Here is a 20,441-nt window from a genome sequence, read left to right on the forward strand (position 1 = left end):
TCCCAGGTTACTATCTCGGTCGTTCGAAACTGGTGTTGAGCCAGTGCCGTGGGGTGACCTTAAGGCCCCCATAGCCACCAATTTAGAGACCCGCAAACGCCGGAGAGATATGGACAACCGCCTAAGCCTCCAAGCCGCAGGAGTTAACCTCCGCGGCCCAGGACCAGGTGCCCGCTGCACCCTCGGATCACCGGTCTACTACCACCAGTAGGTTGATTGGCTATAGCAAACTCAGAGACCTGCAGGCGCCTAAGAGACACAGCCAAACGCCTGAACCGCCAGATCGCAGAGGGTGTAAACCTCTGCGTCCCAGAGCCAGGCGCCCGCCACATCCTTGGACCAACAAGGCTACTACCATCAAATGGTAGAGTAAGACCTGAACCAACACCTTGCAGGCTACTTGAAGAGAGATGTACCGAAGCAACATCTAACCTCTTCTTCACCCTTCCATCATTCCATCTAACGGCTAGCCAGTGCCTTGGGGCGATCCAAGGGCCCCCTTAGCCGCCAACTCAGAACTCTGCAGTCGTTGAAGGGATACAGCCAATCGCCTCGACCTCAGGGCTTTAGTGAGAGTCAACTCCCGCGTCCCCAAGCCAGGAGCCCGCTGCATTTTTGCATCAACAAAGTTACTACCGCTAGTAGGATTTTGTGTCATGTGAGATTCAGAGCCTTGAGGAGGAGAGGAGGGATGCGCAGCCGCAACATCCATCACCCTCGCCGTCCTTTCTTTATTGGGGAAGAGGTTACGCCTCGATAGGTCAGATGAACGTTAAGAACGTCGGGGAGCAACTGTAGGTGTTACAGCCGTCCCGACGCCAGGAGACCCATGGAGTTCTTCTGATGCTCTTGTACTTGATGGAGAGCTAGCACCTTGAGGTGACCGACAGGCCCTCTTAGTTACCAGCTCAGAGCCCCGCAGGCGCAGGAGAGAAAGAGACAGCCGCCTAAACCGCCAGGCCGCAGGAGGAGTCGACCTCCGCGTCCCAGAGCCAGGCGCCCGCTGCCTCCCCAGTCCAACGGGACTACAACCACCAGAAGGTTGAGTCCAACATGATCCAACTCCTTGTGGGTTACGTGAAGGGAGATGCGCAACCGTAACATCTAACCCCTTCTTCACCCATCCTGCCTTCTTAATCAATGGAGAGCCAGTGCCATGGGGTGACCTTTGGGCTCCCGTAGCCACCAGCTCAGAGACCCGCTGTCGATGGAGAGATACGGACAGCCGCCTAAGCCTCCAGGCTGCAGAGGGCGTTAATCTTTGCTGCCCAGGACCAGGCGCCTGCCGCACACTTGGACTGCCGGGACTACTACCATTGATCGGCTGTGTCAAGCCTGACTCAAGCCTTGGTTTTTCTGACATATTAGACAGTTTGTCCGGGATATCAGGGAATGTTTTAGATACTTGGGGAGGGCACCCCCTAATCGTCCACAAGCTTTCCGTCTGTCCCCCGGAACGTCCATAAGCTTCCAAAGAGTCCCCAAAAATGTGTAGAGAAGCATCTCATTTTTCCCAGGACAATTTGGAACGCTTTTGGCTGATATTTAGGATATTTGGGATGTACTCTGCCATTTGTCAGAGGGAGGGCAAATGGCAGTTGAACATTTGTGAGGGACTGATTTAGCTGAAAAAATAAAAAAATCTCAGATTATTTTTAAATGTGGAACATTGAGGGTGCTATTGACAGACATGCTTCCTCGAGAGTTTCAGCGTCCTACCCTTGAGCATTGTGCAGTTGTTTTGCTAATTAGCCTTAATTGGCATTAGTAATTTTTTGGTACTGGGTGCTATGATTATCTAGGGGATAATTCTGCCAAATGTCCTTTTAAATCAAAAATGGACATTTGGACTAAATTGATATGGCTGGCCATGTAGGCCAAGTGTCATTATCCTTTTAAATCAAAAGTGGACATTTGGACTAAATTGATATGGCTGGCCATGAAGGCCAAGTGTCATTATCCTTTTAAATCAAAAATGGACATTTGGACTAAATTGATATGGCTGGCCATGTAGGCCAAGTGTCATTATCCTTTTAAATCAAAAGTGGACATTTGGACTAAATTTGTATGGGCAGGCGATTTAGGCCAAGTGTCAATATCCTTTTAAATCAAAAGTGGACATTTGGACTACATTTGTATGGCTGGCCATGTAGGCTAAGTGTCATTATCCTTATAGATCAAAAGTGGACATTTGGACTAAATTTATATTTATAACCAAAATGTCAGAAGTTGTCCCAAATGACAGTGGGAGATTTGTGATTTGTTCTGCCATTTCGCAAAGGACATTGAGGTGCTAGCCTCACAAAACTTGCTGTGTGTGTTGCTATGAAGCCAAGGACCCTGTGTATTACGTTTGGTGGGTTTAGCTCCTTGAGGTCAATGTTCACCATATATGGTGAAGCTGCCAAAATGTCACAATTTGAGGTGCTTGTCATGATCTGACTTGGCTGGGAGGTGTGTCTTCTAAGTTTCAGGCTGGGTGAGCAGGTTTCCGTGGAGACCAGGGCGGAGCCTGGCTGCTGCCTGCTGTCACACCTGTTCTTCATTCACCATCAAGAACCCTACTTAAGGAGCAGCAGGAGCACCAGTCTTCGCCCGATCGTTTTACCATTCCCGTGGTAATCAGGCCAGCTCCCGTCTCTCTCGAGTTTTCTTTGACCAAAGAAATTGATGTTGTGTCTTTAACCTGTCTCCTCGTTCCAGTCTCATTCCTCCCGAGTCTGACGGATTCCCTGGCTTCCGGTTGCATCTCTCCCACATCTCAGCATTACCTGGATCTGCCTCACCACCTGCCTGCTCACCCGCCGCCACACTGGAAAACACCCTCCAGCCAGTCAGTCTCTGCCTCACCCTCCAGTTGTGTTTTCACCAGCTCACAGTAAGACAGTCTCAGTTTCCCCTCTCTGGAACATTCCCCTACTTGGACGCACACTAACCCATCTCTCCATATCCAGTTGCACCTGTCGTTCGGACCCCTGCGTTCTCCTGGTTTCCCCAACGCTTCTCTGGCTCATGATCCAGCATTCCTATCTCGTTCCACTTCTCTAAAAGAAAAAAAAAAAAATCTTTTTCATACTATTGAATCCAGCATTTGAGTCCACCTCTGTTCGGCTTACACCCCGTGACAGTGCTAGCCTCACGAAACTCTGCACACTAAGAGGGCTCCTCCAAGGCATGCCCCCTCATAAGTTTCAGCCCCCTAGCCCAGAGCACTCTGGAGATGTTGTTTGGGAGGAAGAAGAACAAATGGGCCATTTGGACCGGCCCATACAAATGTAGTCAAAATGACACTTTATGAGTTATAAGGAATGAGTTCCATTATAACCAAAAACTGCCATACAACTACATATGTATGGGTTGGCCATGTAGGCTAATTTACCGAACCCAGTTGGCAGTAATTGTTCCGACTGTCCCAATGCCTTTTGGGACAAATTCTGCCAATCAAGCAACTCATAAGGAAATGTCCAAATACCTTGTTTGTGTGAATAAGCAGGACAGTGACTGATGGTAGCAAAACAGACATTCATTTCATAGCATATAAACAAACATTCAAAAACAAATGCAGAGGAAAAGAACAGAACACTACAATAAAACACTTAAATCTATCTAAATATAGACTTATATAAAATCAAAATGTATTCCTATAAACTAATCAAAGTGTGTGTGTGTGTGTGTGTGTGTGTGTGTGTGTGTGGAGGAAAAGAACAGAACACTTCAACAAAACAATTCCATTGAGGTTTGTTGTAACACAACACTAATGTACTTTTAAGTACAAATCTATACTTACATCTTCCAGTTGAAGCAGGAACTCTTGTTCTTCCTCCATGTCCTGAAGATCGTCCTCTAAGCAGGACTCGCCCGACTCTTGATAAGGAACCACTCCCTCTTCATCCGACGATGAGTCTGTGAAATGGAGCCTCATCTTGGACGTCCTGTTTCTTTGGTTTGAAGTGGCGGGGGTGGATGTCCTGGGGTCGGACGTCAATTGGCTGGCAGCAGTGGTGTGGCGGCGGGGGCTGGAGGCGGTGACCACTTCCTTCAACTGCCCCCTTAGCTCTCTGGCTTTATCCTTGTCCAACACCAAAGCATAAAACGTATCGGCTGTGCTGGTGTCATGGCACATGAGAGTTGCGATTTCCCTCCTCACCCCATCACTGTGATGTTTTTTGGCCTGGATACAGTAGAACAGAGGAATACAAAATGTTTGCACCTGTTAATGAAGCCAGCCGAGTTTTATTCAAATAAAGCATCACAGGGAAAGTAGCTGAAAAAAGGCACTTACATGTGCAGCCACAGCTGTCCTCAGGTCCGTAAATGTGGGCCTGCCGGGCATCCCCATCTCCACCCATGCCTTCTGCATGTAATGGACTAGGTTTTTCACGGGCCCTTTCCCCAATGTTATCAGCACTCTTTCATGTGATAGATTTAGAAGGGCTCACAGGGGTAGCCATCGCTCCAGCCACCGATATTTATCTGGCTCAAAGTAAATCTGTGCCGCCCCAAAGTTCCTGTTGGTTTTGTGATCTGCAATACACAGAAAGCACCATCAAACAGAAAGCACCATCAAACATTTCGAAGAAAACACACAGGTTACAATTAACTTCAGTCTAGTGCCTGGTACTTACAGATACAACGTAGCCGTCCTGTGGGGTGGTTTGGCCGTCCTCCTTCGCCGCCCACACCTCTTCCACGGTCATATTGCTCAAAACCCCCGGGCGATGGCCATACACAGATGCCACGAAGGCCGAGAAATTACCGTAAAAGGTACATCTCAGGTCACTCTCGTCACTGCTCTCCATTTAGTCTGAAAAGAGGTCAGAGCAAAAGAAAGAAGGAAAAATAGGACATTTAACACCTTGGAGGGAGACAGGTTAATTTCCATCTACATCTCTGTATTGCCTGTTCAGATATGCCAACTGTCTTACCCAGTAACTCTGGGATCTTCGCTTTGGCCTTTTGCTGGCACTTCCTGAGGCTCTATCGGGACACCAGTTTGTCCATTTTCTTGGACTTTACACAAAGCTGGTGAAGCACCACCGGCTTGTTCAAGTTTGCCAAGGTGGACTTCACCGCTCTGACGAGGCCGACCAGCTGCACCTGACTGAGCTGGGTGGAGTCTCTTTCATATATTTGCAAAAGTTCTGTCTTCCTGGACGTCTGCAAGTGGTTGGCATAGCTGCAGAAAGAAACATTGCAAATTATTTCACAATCATGAAATTAAATGTTCACATCAGGGTTGTGTCATAAGCGCTTGGTAATATTTAAATCGCAAAACAACACTTACTTCCAAACTCCCTTGGGGTTGTCGAGGAACGACCAAGTGTGGATCTCCGTCTTCCCCCAAGCCATGAAGGAAATAAAGGACTTTATCCTGCTCACCTTGGACAGGGTGTTCTCTTTTTGTTTCAGATTTGGAACATTGCCCTGGTGAAAGCTCTGGTATTCGTTCAAATATTTATCTGTGAATACAAATTCCAAATCATGTTTTAATTTAACATTTTAAATACAACCAGATAAACAGAGTACGCACACTCCTTCCAAAAGAGCTGACCACCATCAAAGGTACACTGAGCATTCATTAAGTAATCTGCACCACGCCTGGCACGATCAATTATAGAGTGCTCAGCTGCTTCTGCAACAGAGAGGCCATCTGTCCCCTTATCCACCCATCGTCCACCAACATTGCACCACAAGTACAGCCAGGAAGAGATGTAAAAACATCTGAACCAACAGCCCCAGAAGATGGAAGTCATTCCACCTCAAACTCTGGGTGTGAAGGGACTCTCTGTCCAGTTGATGACTTCACTGAAGACCTTGTTGGAAAGTGGTGTGTCATCACATATGACGATGACCCATATCCTGGAATCATTGAAGACATAGAAGAAGGTGATTTGTACATCTTTTCTTTTTTCCATATTTCTCTTTCCATTCATTCTCACTTGGCCATCTTTCGTTCTCATATTCCCATTCCCTTTGAATCAAACTTTATTTCATAGTCTTATAAGATTACAATACAAGCAATACTTATCATATCTCGCCCAATGTCCTTTTATTTCACCCATTTATCTGTCTGCAGGTGCCCTTGAGGTCAAAGTCATATACAACATTGGGCGAAACCGCTTTTATTGGCCGCAACTAGAGGACAAGATCTGGTACACAGTGGACAAGGTCGTCACCTTAATCCCTCCAGAAAACGTCACACAGAGGCATGTCCAGATCAGCCCAAGAGTGTTCACCGCAGTAGGTAAAAAACTACATTTGTGAATGGATTTGTGATGGTGTCTGACACTGAAGCCCCTTAAACATACAGTACAACATAATATCAGTTATTTGTCAATGTTTTCTTGTTCTCTTTTACTGAACTCACTTGGGTAATTTTCCATTGATAAGTAATGTTTGTACTTTAAATGGTTCTGGATGAACAATTGTTATGTCTTCAAAAATAAAATTATTCTATTGACCACAAAACATTTGCGTTTGTAATATTCCCAACCTAAAGCAAGTTAAGATTAAGCAATAAGGTTGAGGAAATATGATACAACCTTGCAAACAAAATACTGTGGTCACAACCGAAACATTGCAGTCACTACCGAAACACTGGATGTCTTGTAAAAATTAAAGTATATTGAGTTATCAACTAAAATGTTATAATACTGACTGATTGTATGTTCAATTTTATCAATCATCAATCATGGAATCAATATGATCAGTATTATGCATTTTACAAAAAAATATTGCATTTAGATTTTGATGAATTGTAGAAATTGAACTTAGAAATTTGGTAAAAAATGACATTTTTATTGATTTAATTGTGAAAAATACTCTTCAGAGAAAGGAAGGAAACACAATCTTAACAGGTTAATAATAATACTTTTTTACTGTAGTGTATTACTATGTTTCGTTAGTGACAATTTTTGGGAGAGAAAAAACATTCCAACACAGTCTGAAAATACAATATAAAAATTGACAGTTATTTTACTAGATAAAAGATACTTTAGATATGGTACAATATATATACTGACAAAGTTTTGGGAATAAAACATACAAAATTTTAAAATATTTCTAACCTGACGTTGAACCAGTTCGGTAGAATGGCCCATATACACATATACACACATATATATATATATATATATATATATATATATATTTATATATATATATATATATATATATATATATACACACACACACATATATATATATATTTTATAATTATATAAATAATCATATTATATACTATTCTTATATATATATATATATATATATATAAATATATATATATATATAATATTTGAATCACTGCAGTTAAAGGCATTTATTAGCATTTGTCATCCTGACCCTAACTTTCGTTTTTTTATAGTGTTAAAAAAACATCTAACTTTTAAAAAAAAAGTAACATTTTTCTAATCAATTTAGGTTTCGTTTTCTCTCTCCTCTACACCACGTTTTTTTTTACAGTCAGTGCCTGCCTGCAAATACGGAAAACTTTGACAAGGTATGTTCCAGAGTAATAACAATGTTTTTAGTCAAATTTGAGTTAAATTAGCATAACTAATTATGCGGAAATGAAAGCAGTAATAGCCTTTTGTTAATCAATTTGCATTCAAATTAGGGGAGAGAGAGAGGTGACTTACTACCTTAAGAAATTGAGCTGGACTCGGGCGTTGGATAGAACATAGTGTGACATTTTCATTTCATTTCACGTTATTTTGTGATCACCCAGGTAGCCAGCGGACTCGGCTGTATTGTGGCTGATTCAGCTGTGTTCTGGCTTGATGCGGCCAAATGTGAGCGAGCTTTGGCCCATTTCATTTTTGCCATATCTGGTCCAAATTTAGCTGTCACAGACACGGGCCTATTCTGGCTGAGACATGGCAGCCGGGTTATTCGGCAGCCAGCACTGAAACAGGTTCTGGCCCGTTGATGGCTGCCAAATCAGGCCCCAATCTGGCATTATAGACGCGGGCCTTTTCTGGCTGAGACGTGGCAGCACTGTAGTAAAAGCGCAATAGCTCTTATGACATTTGAATTTTCTTTGAATTTTTCTATTTAAAACCTTTTATAAACGAGGTCTATTTGCAGGCCTCAGCTCGAATAAAGATAAGAAATACCTAATTAAGTGTATAATTAAATTAAAAAATTTAAAAAAAATTATAATTTTTTTTAATATATTTTTGAGATGAGAAAAATCATGGAACTATCAGTATACATGTTACAGGTTAACATAAGATAAGGATGGAACACAGCACAACTTGGAAAATTCAAAAGCTCGCTCTGGAAAAACAGCAATTTCAGGATATTGTTTTTTGGAAAGTATGGAAATCCAAGATTTTAAATATTCCCAGCTCTTATAACAACTGATAAAGGCTCTGTATACACAGTTATACATAGATACAGTGAAACATTTATAAAATATAGAGCATATAAAATTAAAAAACTGATTAAATATTCCAATATTTGAATAAAAAAATATTTTTTAAATTCAAAAACACTCTATATCACTTCTATGTATCACTTCTGATGTTCAATGAATCAAAAGACAGAAGATTGGACCTTTTTTGAGTGTTTTAAGCTCTTTCTAAGCCCTTTTTAGTTGTTTAGTTTAAGGTCACATACTGCTTCAGATTCAGCCCACTCTCTCTGTTTAGGGCTGTATCTCAGCCCCCCTTTCTCCGATTTTCACCATTGAGACATCCTTCGAAGCGTAGGAGCCAATAGAATTGCCTGGAATTGAAAGCTCGCTAGTGATAGCACTATTAGCCAACAAAGCTCAAAAACGTCCCATCTCTGAAATCTAATTTGCTGAGCTTCCAACCCTCCCAAGAAGCCGAGGAGTGTCGGAGAGACACGAATCGAACGGATTCACATGGAGCACATGCAGCTGGACATACCAAGCAGTGGAAGTATGGAGATATTTCATTTTTTCGCTGAGATTCGACCAAAAGTGAGTACAATATTCGATGAAAGCTGTGTGACTTTTTGTGTTCGAAGCTGAATATCTCTGCGATGGTTTACCGGAGAGAGAAATGGAAGATATGTCCGTAATCTCCGTCAAGCGGACATGCTTTTCCATGCTGCATGTTTGTAGGTAGCACGTTGCTAACGGAGTGTAGCAGCTGTTTTCTCCGGTCTTTTCCATTCATATCGAGTATGATTTATGATATTTTGTTATTTGTTTGCTTGGCTGATGGGAGATGTGTTTGTCTCATGTAGAAGTGACCGAGTTCATGTTGTTCCCAGGACGCTGAGGTTTCTGCAGAACTATAACATCATTATATTCGTTCTTCGTGGGTTCTCTGCCAGTTACTTTTAACACAAAACTCTGTTTTGATGTACTCTGCGTCCAAATGGGTGACCCTCGGGCTTAAAAGGTTTTCATAAAAACCTTGTTCTTATATCTCGGTTTACCTTTTTACGATACAATCAATAAATATACATGCATAATCTGTAAAACCATACAAAAGTGTAATTGATCGACTAAAACCAGCAATTTAGGAGGCATTTAGATAAAACATATACATTAACAGGTATACATATCAAGTTGTCATCTTGTGTTTTTCTGTTTGTAGAAAGTGTACATATTATAAAAGCCTTTAAAAGTAGGTTCTTTTATTAAAATGCTTTTTTCTAGATCCATTGTTGTGCAGGAGCGGGGTGAGTCCCTACCAAGGTAACTCGTTTCGCTATTCCAAACAGATTGGGTCTCTCGGTGTCCTTTCTTGGTGCTCAGAAGAGACCCCCACCTGATACTCCTTCCCACCTGCCTCTCCCGGAGAGTCAGGCTGCCGCTGCTTTGACCTTTGCACGTGTGGCTCCGGCTCCTTCGTCTGAATGGGCACAGATTCTTCTTTGTGCCTGTGTCCTTGGCGTGGCTTCGGCTGTTTGAACCGTTGCTGCGGCCATTCGGATCACAGCCACGGGGGGGATCTGCATGTGCCTCCTTGCCAGCAAGTTTCTGGACGTCCATATTGCATCTGTAATGGCGGCTAGGGTGAGCCGCTGTTTGGCGAAGTCACTTGCTGGAATTTGTGTGTTCTGGTTCACCCCATACAGCACCAGCTGTGCTGTCAGGACCTCCCTTGCTGGCAAGTACGGGAATTTCAAGGAGCCGGCCATTGCCCACTGGTCTACGGCAGCGCTGCACTCCCAGAGCAGGTGCCTCATCGACTCAGGCGCGCCACAACCTGGTCGGGGGCAGGTAGAGTGCGCCGACATGCCGTGGGAGTGCATTACGAACCGGGACAGGTCCCGGAGTCTGTTTGGAAGAGCGGGATGGTTCACGCTGCGCCAAACTTTTGAGGGCTCGCCGAATGCGAGCCCACGCACTGGACTCACTGGTTCACGCTCCTGCACAACAGAAATCAGACAGCGGTGGTTAGCCAAAGTTTTTAAATCCTCCTGCTCAAGTTTAAAATTCCGTAAAACAGTCTGGATAAAAGCATAGGCTGGTGGCAGGTCAAAGGACACAGGTTTTCTAAGATCTTTGGGTAAAAGCTTTTAATGTTCTGAGGTAAGACCCCATCCAGAACCATGTCATTGCTGCAGTCTTTGGGTTTCTGGATGGGGCTGTTGCGGCTGTAAGGTCTAGGGCGGTGTATCTGCTTCCTAAAAACAGGAGCAGGTCCGTCACTCCCTTTCCTCCTTTTTGCTTTGGTTTTTTCATTACACTTCTCCTCAGTCGCTCCCACTTGGACCCCCACAGGAAATAAAAAATGGCTCGTTCCAACTCTAAAAGCACTTTACTTGGTGGGATAAAAACAGAACTGATAAGTAAAAGCAAAGGTAAAATCACAGCTTTGATGATTAAAACCTTTCCTTCTAATGTCAGTCCTCTAAGTGTCCAGTAACCTAGTCTCTGCCTAACTTTCATCCATATATAAGATGCATTTGGTTTTGAGTCCCCGGCTCCCTGGGACTCTTACCCTATTGATTCGTTGCTCCCTTCTCAGGGCCTGTGCCAGAGGTTCGAAAACTATAACGTAGAGCAGGGCAGATAACGGACAACTCTGACGGATGCCGCAGTTTATATTTACTGCTTTTGTCAGATGCCCGTTAGCAATGAATTTGCTGGTAATGCCCTGGTACAGCAATCCCACCCATGCTACAAACCTCTCTGGGAACCCCACCTCGCACCTGGAAGAGGTACAGGTGCGAGACCCGATCAAAGGCTTTCTCAAAATCTAAATTTAGGACTACTAGCCGGATGTTTCTTTCTCTTGCATAACAGATGGTGTCTCGGATCAGTACAAGGCTGTTTGTGATCTTCCTCCCCAGGACGGCACAGGCTTGATCCGGGTGAATCAGCTCTTTTAAAAACACAGACATCTGTGATGCTAAAAGTTTGCTAAACAGTTTACAGTAAAAATTTAAAAAGGGTGATAGGTCTCCAGTTGTTCAGGTCCGTTTTGTCCTTGTCTTTATGCAGGAGAGTCACTATCCTTACTCTAAAGCTGTCAGGAAGTCAGTCAAGTTTTTCAAAGTCCATAAAAACAGTGAGCAAATCAGGTGCTAGGATGTCCCAAAAAGTCAGATCAAATTCCCAAGGAAGCCCATCATCTCCTGGAGACTTCCCTGCTTTAAAACTTTTCAAGCAGTTATTTAACTCGAGTATGGTACAATCTTGTGTTAAAAGCACACTGTCTTCTACTGTTTTTTCAATGAACTTTAAAACTTCTCTTATGGCATCACTTTGTACAGGTTTGTCCTTGTAGAGGTCTGAATAAAAGTCTTCTAATGTTGAATTTATTTCTGGAGTTGTCTGCTGTGTATCCATTTTCTTTTTCCAGTCTTAAAATGCCCCCCCTCCCCCCCTTATTTACTATTTTCTTAAAGAAATACCTTTTGCACTTCTCCCCTTCTTCTATCTCCCTTTCTTTACTTCTTAAAATGATACACTTGCTTTTCCTTTCTACTAAAAACAACATATCTTCTTCAATTTCTTTAATTTCTTCATTAAAATCTAATAAGAACAGATACTACACTTGATCTTAGCCAAAAGGCAGAGAAGCGATAAGCCCCTGTGGTGCAGTGAGACCTCTGCTTGCAGGAGGCCGCGGACCTCTTGCTCTTCCGTTGTTGTTTGAGCAACAAAGTCACGCCTAGAAAAATCAGCTGGATCCGGCTTACAATGAAAAAGTATTTAATAATTCACAAATGCTAAAAGACAGTTACAAACTGAATTACACTGTCGACAGTAAGGAATTGCGAAACCGAGTTCAAACACTCTCCCCCCAACCGACCGACAAACGCCAGTTTACAGTAAAAGAAGATCGCCAAGAACTGAATTACGTCTCTCTGAACAATGTTTTTATACCCGAAAGTCAGTCCATTATCAGCTTTGTGATGGGCTGAAATCCGATTGTCTCCTCCTGTCCTCTGACAATGCTCCCCATTGGTCTAAGTGAGCCGGGTAATGTCTGAATAGTATCCGCTGGTCCGACCTGTCCTCCTCCTCGTAAAACTGCATGTACCCGACTCCCATGCTTTCTTAGGGCTGTATTCATCAACATCTCTGCTTGATCAATACATCTCCTTCCCCCACTGTCCACACCTCACATTCCTGAAGTCGGCTCACTCAACTCATCTCATTATCATACAGTTGTTTTCAGATCTGAAAAGCCTGTCTCAAAGGTCTCTCTCTTTCCCTCAAAACATTTAGTAGCTGTATTTTATAGTTTGAAACATATAATGATTATACTTTTATGATTTAACACTTCTTCAAATAAACATGTTATAACATGATATCCACCACTAGGTGTGCTTATTAAACACACTAACATTGCTTTTTAACTTTAAATTCTTCACACCCAACTGTTTGCTTCCTGAGGCAACCTCCTGACACATTTCTCCCTTGTCATGGTGCAGTTTTTTCAATGGGGCATAGCAGTGACTGCTGCTTGGCACACCTGTCCAAGCCCATGGTCAAGCAACTTGGTCTAGTTAAGGACAGTTTTCTTTCTTTTCACAAGTGTGCAAGGCTCAGCCAAATGGCAAAGCCTGCCAAAAGTAGGTTTAACTCACTGGTGTTCCTCTCCACGGAAGTCTTTAGTAAAAGGCAAAAGATTTGTGCATTATGAAGAGAAACCAAAGTAAGTACAGCACTCTTGTCGAGAGCAGCTGAAGACCCTAGTTGTCCCAGTCAAAACGCTCATGGTAAGCCTGAGTTGACGTGCCCTGTTCCAAAGCCACACCCATTCCCATACCCCTGCCCACATCTTAAAGAGGGCAATATTCTCCAATGTACTATTTCCTTCCCTCCAATCAAAAGTACAAATCTCGTTGTGTTATTTTTTCTTCATTTCACTGTTTATTCAGAGCTGGAAATTTCCCCCAGCAGTCAGGGCTGATGTATACAGTGATTTGAGGCTGGGAGCACAGTGATGTTCCACAAGGCCCAGTAATGAGTAAAAAGGGCCTTTGTTTGCCACAAGTCCCGGGCTTGAAGACAGGCAGCGACTGTAACTCGCATCATTCATGACAGAGTAAAATCAATCAACAGACTGATCCATTTGGATTGGTGTTTGGTTGTCCACAAGGCATTTGAAGAGTGCACCGTTCCCGGCAATGCTGCAATACCGGGTCAATGCGTGGAGTGAACGGAGCAAGCCCCTTTTTCATCTCCCAATGCTAAAAATCTGCTTAATTCATTATCCTCATATAGAGGACATATCAGATATTAAACTGATAAGAACAGATTTTATTTTTTTATTTTTTTGTTATCAAAATTCTTTACACAAAATCATACAATTTTAAACATACAACTCTAACATATTTTGCATCATGAATTTTCATTCAAATTCACAATCACATACCAGTAACCAGTCAACAAAAAAACCCCACTACAATACACTTATGCCTTCAGGATTTACCATCTCCACCCAAAGCTTCAATTCCACCTTTTCAAGGCAGCATGCTGACCCCACTTCCTGATGTCCCTTTCAATCCTCCCTTTTACATCTAATTCCAGCCTCTTTAACACCCCCTCCAAGCAACTTTCCCTGTTTTTCCTCACCAGGTCTTGCCTTGCCACCCACAAACTCCTTTTAACCAGGCTTATAATTAGCCACGTAATGAAAAGTTCACTCCCCAAGCCTACCCCTTCTACTAGTCCATGTCAATTTAAACCCAGGGTCTAACCTCTCTAGCCATGTCACTGCTCTACCCCACACCATACTTGCAAAGGTACAGTCCCACATGACTTGCCTAACAGTTTCTTCCCCCATGCAGCCTTCCCTAGGGCACGCAGGGGATCTTGCTAAACCATGCCGGTACATTAATTCTCGCACTGGCAGACTTGTGGAGGCATAGCCAATTGAGATCTTTGAGAACATTGTCAAGCCCCTGTGGCTGTATCCCCTTCCAAATACTTTTCGGAGTCCCAACCACTGCAGGTGCAATCACTCTCTGTCTGACAACTTTATAAAGGACTTTGTGGTTCAGTCTGACATTGGTTTCAGAGGCCTCGAATGGGCCCGCAGCCACCTGGCTGCATGCTGGAACTGCCATACCAAATTGTTCCAGACCAACATGCGCATAGCCTGGTAAGAAAAATAGAGCCGCAGGAAGTGTTCTGATGGGTGTGCGACCAGAGCGGACATCTCCCTACACAAAAACGAAACAAATATGCAGTCTAGCTTCAACGGGAGGTGCGGAACGTCTCTTCCCCCTGCTTCAATCCCAGCCAGCATGCGGGCCATCGCCATATACTTGTATCTCCCGCCCCACAGGAAAGTGAACACAAGGCGCCTCATAGGTCTCCTCATACTGACTGGCATTGGGTATATGTATGCCAAGAACACAAGAGATGGCATAATGTCTACCTTCAGAGCCAGTACCTTCCCTATCAAAGTCAGGCACCTGCTCTTCTAGAGCACAAGTTTCTTCTGGACTGCCAAAAAGCCACTGGTCCAGTTGGCTGTGGGACTATGGGCTGTCTCAAAGCTGACCCCTAGTACTTTCAGAGGTCCCGTGCAGAGCGTCAGACCCCCTGGTACCTCCGTCCCATCTTTCCAGCGCCCAAAGAACTTTGGGCGCCCAAAGAACTTTGCGGCTCAATATAACAGATGTAAAGCAGTGGTGAAAGCGGACACCCCTGTCTTACCCCCCAGTGCAGCCTGAAAACATCCCCTAGGTGGCCGTTAACTGAAACCATGCTCCCCATACCTGTGTACAATATGCGAAACGAATTGGAGGGCCCCCTCAATCTCTATTAGGGTGAGTGGGGCCTCCAAAGCCTGTGCTATATCCTTCGGGCACCTGCAGGGTCAGAAAATCCAGGAACGCCCCCCCTCCTCCTACCTCTATTTATTTCTCCCTAAACCTTGTGCGATAGTAGTCAGTGGCAGCCTGCACCATCTCTACCCCTTCTGACACCACCCTGCCCTGCTTGTCCATTACCCCGGCCACTACTTGTTTTGCCCCATCAGCCCGTACCGAGGTGAGGAAAACGGCGGAAAACGGCGGAACACATCTCGAACACCTCACGAAATGTTTCACGTGATCGCAACAAGTATGCCCTGGCCCTACCCTCATATACATCCCTAAGCTGTGCTTTAAGGGAGTCACAAGCCTCCTGATTTATAGTGCCGCCCCAGTTTCCCCCGACATACTCAAGCTCGAGAAGGCGCTGAAGGCGAAGCACCTCCCTCCTCGCCATACTCGCCTTCCTTTTGCAATACTTAAGACAAAAAAGTTGTATCCGCTCTTTAGCAAACTCCCACCACTCAATTTCTCCAGCACACAATGGTCTTAGTCCTTTCAGGCCCTTAAAAAATGAACGGAAATTTTGGTTGAAAACCTCCTCCTCCAGGATGCTGATGTTGAGGCGCCAGTACCCAGTCCCAAATGCTGGTCCATCTGAGTGCACTACAAATAGCAGCCCGTCATGATCAGAAAAGAACACAGGGAGCAGTCTGCCTGCCAATGGCCTCAAAGATTTAGAAAGAAAAACATAATCCAAACATTTAACTATGCCCCTAGAGTTGCGCCATGTGGGACCTGTTACCTGTGGCCTGACCTCCCTCACCCCATCTACCAGGCCGTGTTTAGCCATGAGGTTGGAAATAAAGCTATCGCTGGTATCTCCCCCCTTGCCCAACTCAACATTAAAATCACCCCCTATCACTACCTGCTTATTGGTGGCCAGGTGTGGCTCTAATTGGCCAGCCATGTCTTGCCTTTCTGTTGGAGTTTGTGGTCCATAGACCACAATAACCCGAAGCGTGGCTGTCCCCATGAGATGTCTGCGCCCATTATCCTCCCCTGAACAATAACAAAGGAAGACTCCACCGTGATCTCTTGAAACCCGAATAAAATACCAACCCCAGTAGAGTGGACCCCCCTACGCTCCAAACTGAGTCTCCTTTTGTCCACTCCCTCGAAAAAATCCCCACGTCCCCCCTATCCCATAAATGTACCTCCTGCAGAAAACAAAAGGCAACCTGGTGTGAGTCCACAAAATCAAAAAACAGCCCTTCTTTTAACTGAGTCCCTCATTCCCCTTGCATTTATAGTGAGAACCTTAAAAGAACCCATTGTACGTCCTAAATAATAATTCCTGAGGCCTGTTCCCACTACCCCAAATGTGTCACCTATTCCATCTCGTCAGACCAGGAAAAGGGTCCGCATTTGGAGACGTCGTTGGTCTGCTAAGCCCCTCCTACGCATACTCCCCTAAAGGGGACGGCAGCATGAGCAGGCTTGGGGGGAGATCAAAACTCAGGCCCAAACCTTCTGTTAGTGTGGCAGCTGCCTCCCCCAAAGCCTGCTCCTCCATCCCCCCTTCACCCTTTTGGCTCGTGTCCCCAACTTCCTGCTCCTGGGCTCCTCGTTCCTCCACTTTGTCAGCAGCGCTTATATGCCGTCCTGTTACCTCTCCCCTCTTCCCCTCAATCCCCTCCTTTTGGGTCTGTCCTCCCTTACTCTCCCCCCTCGGCTTTTTGCTGTATGCCCCCTCCCCACTCTCTCCAAACTCTGTCAGGAGTCCTGTTCCGAAAGCCTGCTAGCCTTTCCGTGCCCCTTTCTTTGACGAGGAAGGAACAGGATCAGAAAAGAATTCAGAAAATTTGTCCGTGCTGTCCGTGGCTGCCTGAGCCGCTCCGCCTGTTCCGGTGGAGCCCTCCACCTGGAGCGCTGCCTCCCCTTTGCTCCCCGAAGTGTTAGCTCTGGAGCTCGGTGGAATTCCGACAGGAGCTCAGATGCCGTGTTCGGTGGTAAAGGATGGCACCACAGGACCTACTCTGCACCGCTGATCGACCACCTCAACACCCGCTGTCAGCAGCTGTTCGGAGAGACTGTGGAGGACAATTTCCGGGCCCCTGCCAATGTTCTTTCCAACGAGCTGCTCGGGTTGGAATACCTGTTCAGCCAGAGCACGGGTGAATCTGAACCCTTCTCACTCAAGGACATTGTCAACGATGGACCTAGTCCAGAGGAGGAGGTGGTTCAGCATGGGCAGCCCGATCCCGATCCCGAGGCCGACGAGGCGTACCAGAGCGACGGGTAGGAAACGTGTGGATGTGTTGGATGCCAATCTGCCCCACATTACGCTCACCAGTGACGAAACCTCCACTGTTCACCCTCCAGCCTTTGTGAGTAACTGTTTATCTGGTAGAATTAAATGCAATGCATTGATTGCTGTACAATGTGCACATTTGAACTTACCGCCCTTATATGGCAACTTTTCAACAGGAGGACGCCTGCAGTCCAAACCTCCTTCCTGGCTTCGAAAGGTTGGAAAAGTTCTGCTCTGCTCTGGTGGAAATCAGCCTGACAGAGGACAAGCTGACTCTCACCACTGAGCAGAGGAACAAGGTCCTTGAAGCCCGGAATAAAGTGGAAGAGCGCGACAAGCAGCTGCAGCAGTTCAACCAGCTGTACAGAACACACTGGGGAAACACCCTCTACTGCCGCACAACGAGGGATGATCTTGTTGAAGCTGCTGTGATACAGAGGCTAAAGATGGCTAAGCGCTACGCACCAGCTCAACAGGACATCAGCGCTCAACACAACAGGCTGATATACACACTGGTGAAACTGCTGTGGTTGCCCTCACCTCAAGGGTCCCATCCCTCTCTGATGAGACGCCCCTTTGTGGATTTGTTTGGCACACGGCTGAGTGGAAGCTCTCTCCTTTTCTACTCTTTTTTTCTTGATCCTTCAACGCCCTGAGTGTTTTTCATCCGTTTGATTGTTTGAATAAGCATTTAGTACCCCCAGCAGTGTTTCACTACTCCTTTAAACGAAGTTGCAGGCTGGGAACAGGCCAAAAGTGGATGTCTTGAAAGTAAACATAGTTTCAAAGATTTTCTTCTGAAAATTCACCCTGGACAGTTAATTTAACAGTTTCTTGATGTTTTCATGAATATCTGCTGTTTTCAGCACTTTACTGCCTAGAGATGCTGTTTTCAGCACTTTACTGCCTAGAGATGCATTTTCACTTTTTATGCTCTTAAAATAAGTTTCAGGCTGGGAAGAGGCCAAAAGTGGATTTTTTAAAAGTAAGCATAGGTTCAAAGATTTTCTTCAGAAAAGTGAGTCAGGACAGTTAATTTGACCGTTTCATGATGTATTCTGAATATATGCTGTTTTCAGCTTTTCACTGCCTCGAGATGGATTTTCACATTTCATGCTCTTAAAAGAAGTTTCAGGCTGGGAAGAGGCCAAAAGTGGATTCTTTGAAAGTATACATATTTTCAGAGATTTTCTTCAGAAAAGTGGCTCAGGACATTTAATTTAACAGTTTCATGATGTTTTCACAAATATCTGCTGTTTTCAGGAATTTCCTGCCTTGAGATGCATTTTCACTTTTCATGCTCTGAGAAGAAGTTTTAGGCTGAGAAAAGGCCAAAAGTGGATTTGTTGAAAGGAAACATAGTTTCACAGATTTTCTTCAGAAAAGTGAGTCAGGACAGTTAATTTAACAGTTTCATGATGTTTTCACAAATATCTGCTGTTTTCAGCACTTTACTGCCTAGAGATGGATTTTCACATTTTATGCTCTTCAAAGAAGTTTCAGGCTGGGAAGAGGCCAAAGGTGGATTTTTTGAAAGTAAAAATAGGTTCAGAGACTTTCTTCAGAAAAGTGGCTTAGGACTGTTAATTTAACAGTTTTAAGATGTTTTCATGAATATCTGCTGTTTTCAGGACTTTACTGCTTCGAGATGCATTTTCACTTTTTATGCTCTTAAAGGAAGTTTCAGGCTGGGAAGAGGCCAACAGTGGATTTTTTTAAAGTAAACATAGTTTCAGAGATTTTCTTCAGAAAAGTGGCTCAGGACAGTTAATTTAACAGTGTCATGATGTTTTCATAAATATTTGTTGTTTCCAGCACTTTACTGCCTAGAGATGCTGTTTTCAGCACTTTACTGCCTAGAGATGGATTTTCACATTTTATGCTCTTCAAAGAAGTTTCAGGCTGGGAAGAGGCCAAAGGTGGATTTTTTGAAAGTAAAAATAGGTTCAGAGACTTTCTTCAGAAAAGTGGCTTAGGACTGTTAATTTAACAGTTTTAAGATGTTTTCATGAATATCTGCTGTTTTCAGGACTTTACTGCTTCGAGATGCATTTTCACTTTTTATGCTCTTAAAGGAAGTTTCAGGCTGGGAAGAGGCCAACAGTGGATTTTTTTAAAGTAAACATAGTTTCAGAGATTTTCTTCAGAAAAGTGGCTCAGGACAGTTAATTTAACAGTGTCATGATGTTTTCATAAATATTTGTTGTTTCCAGCACTTTACTGCCTAGAGATGCTGTTTTCAGCACTTTACTGTCTCGAGATGCATGTTCACTTTTTATGCTCTTAAAAGAAGTTTCAGGCTGGGAAGAGGCCAACAGTGGATTTTTTTAAAGTAAGCATAGGCTCAGAGATTTTCTTCAGCAAATCTGCTCAGGATAGTTAATTTAACAGTTTCATGATGTTTTCATAAATATCTACTGTTTCCAGCACTTTACTGCCGAGAGATGCTGTTTTCAGCACTTTACTGTCTCGAGATGCATTTTCACTTTTTATGCTCTTAAAATAAGTTTCAAGCTGGGAAGAGGCCAACAGTGGATTTTTTTAAAGTAAACATAGGTTCAAAGATTTTCTTCAGAAAAGTGAGTCAGGACAGTTAATTTGACCGTTTCATGATGTATTCTGAATATATGCTGTTTTCAGCTTTTCACTGCCTAGAGATGGATTTTCACATTTCATGCTCTTAAAAGAAGTTTCAGGCTGGGAAGAGGCCACAAGTGGATTCTTTGAAAGTATACATATTTTCAGAGATTTTCTTCAGAAAAGTGGCTCAGGACATTTAATTTAACAGTTTCATGATGTTTTCACAAATATCTGCTGTTTTCAGGAATTTCCTGCCTTGAGATGCATTTTCACTTTTTATGCTCTTAAAAGAAGTTTCATGCTGGGAAGAGGCCAAAAGTGGATTTTTTAAAAGTAAGCATAGGTT

At 44.0% G+C, this 20,441-nt stretch overlaps 2 non-coding genes and 2 pseudogenes across 2 annotated transcripts; all 4 read right to left on the bottom strand.

The window, feature by feature from the left end:
* Positions 1-7,886: 7,886 nt before the first annotated feature.
* Positions 7,887-10,864, bottom strand: LOC137869562 (uncharacterized; annotated as a pseudogene).
* Positions 10,865-11,925: 1,061 nt separating this feature from the next.
* On the bottom strand, positions 11,926-12,014 carry LOC137870046 (U2 spliceosomal RNA; annotated as a pseudogene).
* A 964-nt stretch (positions 12,015-12,978) lies between these two features.
* Positions 12,979-13,095, bottom strand: LOC137870048 (U5 spliceosomal RNA). The gene has a single exon (XR_011102666.1). It is a non-coding gene; the product is annotated as a U5 spliceosomal RNA (small nuclear RNA).
* Positions 13,096-13,544: 449 nt separating this feature from the next.
* LOC137870045 (U2 spliceosomal RNA) lies at positions 13,545-13,733 on the bottom strand. The gene has a single exon (XR_011102665.1). It is a non-coding gene; the product is annotated as a U2 spliceosomal RNA (small nuclear RNA).
* Between the last annotated feature and the right edge of the window lie 6,708 nt (positions 13,734-20,441).

Source organism: Cebidichthys violaceus, unplaced genomic scaffold, assembly GCF_023349555.1.
Source record: "Cebidichthys violaceus isolate CVI_PGR_0920_01 unplaced genomic scaffold, fCebVio1.0.p SCAF_127, whole genome shotgun sequence".
NCBI lineage: Eukaryota > Metazoa > Chordata > Actinopteri > Perciformes > Stichaeidae > Cebidichthys > Cebidichthys violaceus.